Source organism: Dasypus novemcinctus, chromosome 18 (genome assembly GCF_030445035.2).
Source record: "Dasypus novemcinctus isolate mDasNov1 chromosome 18, mDasNov1.1.hap2, whole genome shotgun sequence".
In the NCBI taxonomy this organism is placed as follows: Eukaryota; Metazoa; Chordata; class Mammalia; order Cingulata; family Dasypodidae; genus Dasypus; species Dasypus novemcinctus.
This window is the reverse complement of record NC_080690.1, coordinates 59,631,280-59,641,702: the sequence shown is the minus strand read 5'-3', so window position 1 is coordinate 59,641,702 and position 10,423 is coordinate 59,631,280. Positions and strand designations below refer to the sequence as shown.

General features: G+C 52.5%; 1 long non-coding RNA gene across 3 annotated transcripts; it reads left to right on the top strand.

Annotated features, from left to right (window-relative positions):
* The first annotated feature begins 2,416 nt into the window (after positions 1–2,416).
* LOC105744987 (uncharacterized) lies at positions 2,417–8,931 on the top strand. 3 transcript variants are annotated; one of them, XR_011646233.1, is made up of 4 exons: positions 2,417–4,724; positions 4,872–5,028; positions 5,944–6,283; positions 7,557–7,885. It is a non-coding gene; the product is annotated as an uncharacterized lncRNA (long non-coding RNA). The 3 variants fall into 3 exon arrangements; XR_009181465.2 differs by lacking the exon at positions 7,557–7,885 and adding an exon at positions 8,789–8,931 and having other exon boundaries at positions 2,417–5,028; XR_001117868.3 differs by having other exon boundaries at positions 2,417–5,028.
* The last annotated feature ends 1,492 nt before the right edge of the window (positions 8,932–10,423 follow it).

Below are 10,423 nucleotides of genomic sequence, written 5' to 3'. Positions count from 1 at the left end.
CGCCCTTGATCAGCAAGACCAGTGTGGGATGGAGATGGCCCTGCGGGTGACAGGTGACCACAGGTGACAAGTTCAGTTACTGTTTTGTCTCTGTTGTGAACTACCAGCATGCCCTTTGCCGCAGCAACAGGGTTGCTGATACCTTTCAATCAAACTGGATTAGAGAACCAATTCCAGGGCCCCATCTCTAAGGTCTGTCCTTCTGGAGCCACTTTTAGCACCGATGACTGTCCGTCAGGGCTTGTAGTAAGCCGAATAATGGCCCCCGAAGATAGCAGGCCCTAACCCCTGGAACCTGTACGTGTTGCCTTATATGGAAGAGGGGTGATTGCAAATGTGATAAGGACTTTGAGATGGGGAGATGATCCCAGATGATTTGGGTGCCCTAAAGGCAATCGTAGGTATCCTTATCAAAGGGGGATGACACGTAGAGGAAGAGAAGACCATGTGATCTTGGAGGCTGAGATTGGCATGATGTGGCCACAAGCCAAGGAATGTTGGCAGGCACCAAAAGCTGGAAGAGGGCAGGAGCAGGTTCTCCTTAGAGCCTTGGTGAGCACGTGACCCGGCCGACACCTTGATCTCGGCCCAGGGCTGCTAATGGGGACTTCTGGCTTCAGAACTGTGAGAGAATGATTTCTCAGGGTTGAAGGCACCAGGTTTGTGGAGATTTGTTACCGCAGCACCAGGAAACTAATACGGGGCTCAAGCAGGAATGCTGGGTTGACCAGCCCTCCGGGGACACTGGCACAAGCGGACAAGTCAGAGAACGCAGGGAAGTCTGGGAAGGCGGCTGCGGCCAGTGGGTGGATGAGTGGGACTCTGAAGGGGAGCTGCTGGAGAAGTGTATACGGAAGGCTTTGGAGAAAAAGAGAGCGGCGTACGGAAGCTAGGAAGTGTGGGTATGGGTGGGCCGGGGTTGTGATGTTAAACAGCGTGGTCCGAGGAGGCTTTGCTGAGGAGGTGAAATCTGAGCAAAGGTTTGAAGGGGTGGGGGGGGCAGCTGCGGTAGGGAGCCTGGGGGAAGAGCATTCTGTGCACAGGAACCAGCCAGTGCCGAGGGCCTGCGGGGATAACATGCTCGATGGGCTCAAGGAGTAGTCAGGAGGCCCGAGTGGCTGGAGCAGGGTGAGTAAGGGGCGGGGGGCTGTGGGGGCCTCTGGCTTTTCCCCTGAGTGAGATGGAACCACCTGAGGGCTCTGAGCAGGGGGGCCCTCCTCTGACTCAGGGGATCCCAGGCTCCCTGAGGGTGTGGGTGGGGAATGGACTGTGCGGAGCGGGGCAGGAAGGAGGGACTGTGATGGTCCAGCCCAGAGGTGAGGGTGCCCGGGCTGGGCGGGCTGGGGCGGGGAGGAGGGAGCGGGCTCTGGGGGGCCCCGTGAAGCCGGAGCCAGCGGGTGTGCAAGCAGCGCAGAGCCCGCCCTGGGAGCAGCGCGGAGCCACCCCGGCTGAGCCCGGCGGTCAGAGGGGGACGCGGCCGCCCCTGCCTGCGCGTCCCTGCCCCTGCGTGGCGGGGTCCCGGGGCTGTGGACAGGCCAACCCAGGCCATTTCCCATCAGTGTCCCCAGCCCAGGTGACACTTTCCGTTGCCACCCTGCCTTTCCGTGGGCCTTTGCCTGGGACACCTGCAGGGCTGGCGGGTGTCTGGCCAGGGAGCTGCGGCCGGGAGGGTCCGAGCAAAGCAAATGAAATAACAGGAGGGCGCCTGACCGGGACGGGAAGCAGGAGGGGTGGTTCTGGGCCCCTGATGGGTGTCACCTCCTCCGCTAAGACCTTGCACAAGCTCTTTCTGAGTCCACTCTGCTCTCCCTAAAGAGAGATCAAGATGCCTGTCATTGGGAAGACTGAACGAGATTGTTTATGAAAATGTATTGCACTAGGCCTGCTGCCTCCTAAATGCTTAAAATGGGATCCCCTATTGGGTTGGGGTGGTGGCGGCACCCAAGGGGGAGAGACAAGATGGGTTGCATCACCACCCTGCACCTTTGGGGCTTAACCTCTCTGAGCCTCAGTTTCCCCAAACCCAGTCCTGGTTTACTTATCCCTTCCCCACCGGCTTCCTCTGCAGCCTCTTTAGTTCTTGGACCAGAAACCCCAGGGGAACCCTGGATTCCTCTCTCTCTCTCTCGTGCACCCCTGGCAGTGGCCTTAGACCAGGCAAGCGAGGGAACGCACATTGCAGCACTCGCCTCAACATTTTCTAAGTCCCTTCCCAGTGGCTGGGACTGGCCAGGGCAGCGGTGCCTCCAGGCAGAGCAGCCCCAAGCCCCAACCAGGACCTGGGAGAGCCCCGTCCTCCTTCTCCCCGGGGAGTGGACCAGAAGCCCCCAGGAACCCCGGGGCTGGCTCCAGGGCTGGGCTCCCATTCCAGGACAGCGGCCTGGCAGGTGCACGCTCCCCCTGCCGGCGGCCCTGGGGCGCGCTGGCCCGCGGGTTTTAGCCGAGAGGCCATCGCCTGCCCTGGGCTGGAGCCAAGTGTCTGGGCTCGCGGGTCAGCTCTGACCACCCAAGGACAGTGGGGACAGCACGGGTGTCTTACCTGTGCACCCCCTGCCTCCAGCACCCAGCGCCATCACGCCATCCCCTCCCCAAGTTCAGGGCCGTGAACCAGGCCCCCCTCCAGGGAGGCCTCCTCTCCCTTCTGAGGGCTTTTTCGTGGGTTTTTTGAACCCATCAGGAAGGATTACATCTTGTTATTTAAGACATAATAACCTAACATATAGTCTAAATGAAGCATTCTCAAACCCCGCTCTGTGCTTCCTGCTCAAAATACAGACGCGAAGCCCTGGGGATGTCATCTGGTTCCTCTTACCGAAGGTTCTGCTGGAGGACTAGACTGCCCCCATTTTCAAGGCTGCAGCTAATGACTCGGTACCTTGGATTTACAATGAGGCAGTGTACCCCCAAGAGGAGTTACCTCCTTTTCCCCTTGCTGTCTGTGAAGGTCCCTTTATTTCTCCCACAGAAACTAGCATTCAAGAGCTGTAGCTCCTGCTCCCAGGAGGAAGCACTGGCCGGGGTCCTCTCCTTCGCTGGCATGTGGGAAAGCTTCTCTCCCCCAAGCATACCGAGACCCTCTTTCCTCAACACCACAGAACCTTCCAGGCGTGCGGGAGGAGGTGCTTCCCCGGGTCAGTCTTAAGCCGTGCTGGACAAGTGACACCGTTCCTAGCGCTAATGAGACCACTCTTCTCTTCTTTTTTTAGAAACACTTAGTAAAATTTATTTATTTTTAATTGTGGTAAAATAAACATAACATAAAAATCATTTTAACCATTTTAAGTCAACAGTTCTGTAAGTCCATGGACAATACTTTGTAGCTTTCATTATATCGATTTCCAGATTATTTTCTCTTTGTATTTATTCCCCCCCTTGCCGCTTGCTTGCTGACTGCTCTCTGTGTCCGTTTACTGCGCGTTCTTCTGTGTCTGCTGGTCTCCCTTTGTTGTGTCGTCTTGCTGCGCCAGCTCTCCGCGGGCGCAGGCCGTCAGCTCTCCGCGGGCGCAGCCAGCCTGCCTTCACAAGGAGGCCCTGGCACGTGAACCCAGGCCTCCCATATGGGAGACGGGGGCCCAACCAGTTGAGCCACAGCTGCTTCCTTCCAGATTATTTTCGTCATCCCAAACCAAAACTCATACTCATTTAGCCAGAACTCCCCGTTCCTCCACCCCCTCTTCCCCTGGTAACCACTATTCTGCTTTCTGTCTCTGTAAATGTGCTTGTTCTAATTATTTCACATAAGAGAAACCATACAAACCTGTCCTTTTGTGCCTGGCACATTTTGCTCAGGATGAAGTCTTCAAGGTTCCTCCACGTGCCGTCGTGTACCAGCACGTCCCTTCTTTCCATGGCTGAGTAATATCCCATTGCATGTAGAGCCCACATTTTGTTTATCCAGGTATCTGTTACTGGGCACTTGGGTTGTTTCCACCTTTCGGCTATTGTGAATAACGTGATGAGCATCTGTCCCCGTCCCAGCTTTCAGATCTTCCCGGCGTTTGCCTAGGAACTGCTGAGTCATCCGGTATATCTGTTTAATTTGCTGAGGAAACACCAAACTGCTTTCCACAGTGGCTGTACTGTTTTACATCGCCACCAACAATGCACAAGGCTTCCTATTTCTCCACATCCTCTCCAGCAATTTTCAGGTTTTCTAATAGCAGCCATCCTTCAGGGTGTGACATGTATCTCATTATAGTTTTACTTTGCGTTTCTCTAATGGCTAAGTGTGTTGAGCACTTTTTCATACACTTACTGGCTTTTTGTCTATCTTCTTTGGAGAAACGTCTTTTCAAATCCTTGGCCCTTTTTTTAATTGGGTTGTTTGTCCTTTGGTTGTCGAATTGTAGGAGTTCTTTATGTATTCTGGATAGGACACCCTTATCAGACACATGGTTTCCACACATTTTCTCCCACAGCGGGTTGTCTTTTCACTCTCTTGGTAATGTCCTTTGATGCACAGAAGTTGAGACCATCCTTTTGCTCCGCCCATGGCCCCTCGCCTCTCCTCCTCGCTGGGCGTGGTGTGTGGAGAGCAGGGGGACAGTCACCCCGGAAGAGACCCCACTCCAGGAATGCCGTCATTATGGCCCAAAGAGCTTAAGAGAAGACCTGGTTGGCTGGAAGACGTGCTGTTCTACGCTGACACGATGAAATTCTAAACGTGGCCATTGAACGTGACCATGAGCAAAAAAATTCCCGCTCACTCTCTCCGTGGACTCTGGGTGAGACTCACCTCTGCAGGCATCATCACCGAAGCCCAGTAAAACCTTCGAGAGAGTCCTGGAAGCCGGGGTTGGCAGGGGGCCCGGTGGGTGAACAATGGGTAACCAGCGCTAAATAAATGGTAATTATTGCCTCTGGACCAGCAGAGACCAGCAGAGCGGTGAGGAGTGTCAGCACTGCCACTTTTCTCATATGGTGGAAGACATTAGCCAGAAATGACGCATTTGGCAATAAAGAATATGAAGAGGCGGCGTCTGGACACAGAAGGATTTCAAGGGCGTGAGGTGAACGAGAGGCACTTTTGTAAGTCCCTCTTTTCTGTCCCTTATTCTTAATCTCACTGATTGATCTCTATACCTCACTTGGGTCCGTGGCTTCAGAACACATTTTAAAATCAAGCTGTTTCGATACAGAGTATTTCCCCAGGGCCCCAGTCAGCCTCAGTGTGGCCCTGGCCCCGTTCTTCAGCGAATGCCGTCACAGCGGCCAGAAGCAGCCCCTGCTCGTGCCTCCCCGTCCTGCCCTGGTCCTGCCACCCGCCTCTCCTGCCCGTATGCTGGCAGCGTCCTCCCTCCTGGGCTCCCTGCCTCCCCCTCCCCCATAGGCTGTTCACACCTGTGCAGAGGGACCCTGCGAACACCTGAATCAGGTCGCATCGCTCCTCTGCTCTGAGTAAAGGACAAAGTCCCTGCCACAGCCCACAGGGCCCCCACCGCCTGCCCCATCACCTCTCTGACCTCATTTTCTACCCCTCTCCCCTTTGCTCCAGCCACACAGGCCTCATTCTCAAAGACATGCCTGCCTGCCCCAGGACCTTTGCACATGCTGTTCTCTTTTCCCGATATTTACCTGGCTTCACCCAGATCCCCTGCAGGCCTCAGTTCAGCTTTCTCAAGTGAAGCCTTCCCTGAATCCCCTGCTTAAAACTGCCACCCCTCCCCTATACTTCCTCACCCCCTTTCCTGCTTTATTTGGGTTTTGTGTTCCTTAGAATTTATCACTCTCCTCTATTGTGTCTACAATTGTGTACATCTTTTTATTGTCTGTTTTCTGCCCAGAACATCAGCTCCATTAGGGCAGACACTTTTGTCTCATTCATTGTTGTGTCCCCAGTGCCTAGCTCGGGGCGTGGCACACAGCTGGTGCTCAATAAATGCCTGTGCCACATGTGAGTGAATGAGGCACTTCCTCTCCAGACCGTGGTTCCATTTTACCCAGGTCCTGCGTGGAGCCACCATGTGAGGACAGCGATGAGGAATGTCAGGAACTTCTCGCCCCCACACTGAACTTGGCCGGGGGCCTGTGAGCGTCTGAAAGCGTGCACGCGACTGAGCCTGCCCAGGCGAGGCGAGGCTGGGCGTGTCTGGCTCCAGATCCGGTGCTCTGAGCCCTCACAGGGCACTGCCTCAGTGGGGCGTCGGCATCGCTGTCGTGGCTACCCCGGAAAAGTGGTGTTTCCGGTGGCCTGCAGAGGTCACGAGCTGCCGGGTTTCCCTGGGATGACGATGAGCTCTCCTGAGTCCTTCCACCCGGGAGCCTGGCAGTGATGATGACGATGGTGAGTAACAGGGCCCTCCCCAGTCCAGAAGCTTTGCAGACTGTCTCACATGCACCATTTCATCGACTTCTCTCAGCAGCCCCTTGACTGAGGTGTGGCCACCATCCCATTTTACAGAGTGAGAAACTGAGGCTTGGAGCAGGCAGCAGCCTACCCATCCCCACACAGCTGGGCCCTGGGCCCACGGCAGGCTGGCTGCTGAGCAGGAGCCGGCCTCAGCTGGGAGCCGGGTCTCTGGGCTTGGGAGGAGGTGGGCACCCGAGCCCCTGGCCCAGCCCCCTCCCACCCACCCCCTGCAATCCATGAACTTGGCATTGAATGTAGAGGAATCGTTAAGAGAGTAGATGCAGAGGCCCACCTGCCGAGTTTCAAATTCTGCCTCTCAGTTACCTTGGGCAAGGGACTGAACCTTGCTGTGCCTCGGTTTCTTCATCTGTAAAATGGAGTCAATAGTCGTTATGTCATAGAGTTGTTGCAAGGATCAAGGTTCATATATGGAAAACGTTCAAAAAGAAGGGAAGCTGGGAATGTCTGGTGACTGCATGAACGAGTCCACAAGCCCATGCCCTTTCTAGTCTTCCCCCCCGCGGGCCCCCAGGCTCCTGCCTGTGCCCTGTGTCCCTGCTTCAGGGGTCAGCCCAGGCCTGCAGGAAGCCTCGGCCCTCTGGCCTCGAAGACCTCCTGGGGGGAGGGGTAGATTCTTCTGCCCGCCCCTCCAGCCCCAGCGGCGTCAAGCTGCAGCAGCCCCTCTCCTCTGTCCCAGGGGAGCGGGCACAGCCTGCGACTTCCTGCGTGACATTTGCAAGGCCACTTTACGACTGACCCCAGCACCCTGCGGTGCCAGGCACTCCGTAATATATGAAGAGTGCTGAGGCCCTGTGAACCCAGTTCTGATCCGAAAGGGCAGTCGTGGGATTATTTTTTATTTTATTGATTTTTAATGTTAAGGATGAACATCTTTCACTACAAAAAAGGACCAAAAATAATATACTACAGATCCCCTCGGATTCTAACACCCAGATTTAACAGTGTTGACATTTGGGTATATTTGCCTCCACTGAGAGAGAGAGAGAAGAAGGGAAAAAAGAAAGAAATGAAGTGCTATCGATGCAAACAAAACCTGCCATCTCTTCCCCCTTCCTCCAACTGTCCCAGAGATAACCACCATCCTGAGGTCGATGGGAAGGATTTCTATCCTGGGGTTTTCCCCCTCCTTTTTCTACATGGGTTTGTCCCACAATTATCATATAGCATTGCTTTATGTATTTTTAAGGTTTACGTCATTGGCCTGCTTTACTCACCAACGCGCAACTTGACTTTTGCACTGAGGACCTGGCTTTTGGATTGACCCATGTTGCTTTGTGGAGATCTTGTTCTCTTGTGTATCAATATTAGCTAATCATGGTACAGCTCTCCAGTTATTTTCACTCTTTTTTAATGCCCTTCAATAAAGGCATTTTCATAAATATCGCACATCTTTTGTTGGATTTATAATGAGCCACCTCACAGATCTTACTTTTCATTCCATTTCATTGAATGGCATTAAATTTTTAAAATGTATTTATGTTATGGAAACTTTCATGGATACACAAAAGAGAAAGATTAGCACAATAAACCCTCATGATCCTATCACCAAGTTTCAATAATTATCAACCCAGGATTAGTCTGGTTTTTTTGTTCACATGTCTGTTTTGTTTTAACTTTTTATTGAAGTCTAAAATACCTACAGAAAAGCACAAACTGAGCTCATCTGTAACCAGAAACCAGTCCAAGAAATAAATCAGACATGGCCTCCCATCTCCCCAGGGTAATTACTACCCTGATTTCTAACAATACTGATGGGTTTCTTCTTTTCTGAGAAATATTAAATGGAATCAGAGTATGTGTTCCTTTGTGTCTGGTTTATTGTACTTAATCTTATGTTTCTAAAGTCCATCCATGCTGTGGCATCTAGCCTAGCTCATCCGTCTCACTGCTGCATAACTTTCATCTATTCATCTGCTGTGAGTGGATGTTGGTTGGTTTCCGGTTTGCACCTGGAATAAATAAAGCCACTGTAAACATTCTTTGCATGCACAGGTGCACACATTTCTCTTGGGCGGAACTGCTGGTCACGGGACAGGTGTGCATCAGCTTTACTAGATGCTGCCAACAGTTTTCCCACGTGGTAGCACCGGCTCTCCACTCCCACCAGCTAGGAATGAGAGTTCCAGCTTTCCCACATTCTCACCAACACTTGGTATTTTCTGTCCTTTTCATTTTAGCCATTCTGGTGGGTGTGTAGTGGTTTAAATTATTTGCATCTCTCTGATGCTAAAGGAGATCGAACATCTTTTCATATGTTTATTGGAACTCGTGGCCAGTCTCTTTTATTTTACTTATATTTCCTATTCCCCCCATCCCAGATTATTTTAAAACAACCCTAGATATATCATTTCCTCCTAAAATACTTGACTATATATTTCTTTTTTTTTCTCACTTTTTTTACTTTTCTTTTTTTTAAAGATATATGGCTCACCCAAAATGTTACATTAAAAATACAAGGGAAGTGGACTTGGCTCAACGGATGGAGTGTCTGCCTACCACATGGGAGGTCCAGGGTTCAAACCCAGGGCCTCCTGACCCGTGTGGAGCTGGCCCACGTGCAGTGCTGATGCGCGCAAGGAGTGCCTTGCCACACAGGGGTGTCCCCCACGTAGGGGAGCCCCACGTGCAAGGAGTGCGCCCTGTAAGGAGAGCCACCCAGCGCAAAAAAATGCGCAGCCTGCCCAGGAATGGCGCCGCACACAACAGAGAGTTGATACGGCAAGATGACAGAACGAAACAAGACTCAGATTCTGGGTGCTGCTGACAAAAATACAAAGTGGACGCAGAAGAACACACAGTGGATGGACACAGAGAGCAGAAAACTGAGGGGGATGGGGGAAAAATAAATAAATAAATCTTATATATATATATATATATATATATATATATATATATATATATATATATATATATATATGAGGTTCCCATATACCCCACTCCTCACACTCCCCACTCCTCCCACATCGACAACTTCTTTCATTAGTGGGGTACAGGCATTGCATTCGATGAGGACATTTTGGAGCACTGCTACCCAGCTTGGATTATAGTTTATCTTGTGGTTTACATTCTCCCCAACTCCATTCAGTGGGTTATGGCAGGAAATATAAATTTCTAAACGATAATGACTCTTTCTTTAGAACGTCGCCACAATACCAGTGCCACACTTAAGGAATTATTAATGTCTTTTCACTCTAGGGGGTTACGTTTGAATAACGTTTCTGAGCGGGCGGGCGGGCGCCACACGGGGCGATGCTGTGATTCTGTGGCTGAGGTGGTGGGCAGCCTCTTCCTTCCCGGGGTGCTCCACGGTGGTGCACCGCTCTGGCTTTTCTGGGGAGACTGCCCTGTGGGCTGCAGATGAAGTGGGGTCCTCTGGGAGGCGGAAGCTGCTCTGCTCCCTGCAGTCCCATCCCTCCTCCACACTGTCCACTCCTTGCCCTCCCTTCCTTCCAAGTCCTCCCCCCCCAAAGCCCCCCTTCCCCTCCCTCCAGGCCCCGGCGCCCCTCAGCCTTCTTGCCTCTTCTTTCTTTCAATATCCAGGTGCTTTGACCTTCAAACCAACTGTTTTGTGTGTTTAACCTTGAAAACTGGCTCTGGCCAAACTTCTCTGATTGCTCTTCCGTGCGGCTTCAGTAGAGGAATGACTCCTTTAGGACAAGAGCGTTGGGGTTTTGTGCTTTTTTGTTTTCACGTGATGAGCGCTGTGAGTCCCCCGGAGGCCGGCTTGGCAGGGACCTGACAGAGCCGTACCCCCATACCCCCTTGTCTCCTTTTTTTTCTCTCTCTTTTTTTAAAAAATGTTACATTCAAAAACTGTAAGAGGAAAGTGGATTTGGCACCTGATAGAGCATCCACCTACCACATGGGAGGTCCGCGGTTCAAACCCCAGGCCTCCTTGACCCATGTGGAGCTGGCCCATGCGCAGTGCTGATGCGCGCAAGGAGTGCCCTGCCACACAGGGGTGTCCCCCGCATAGGGGAGCCCCACGCGCAAGGAGTGCGCCCCGTAAGGAGAGCTGCCCAGTGCGAAAGAAAGTGCAGCCTGCCCAGGAAT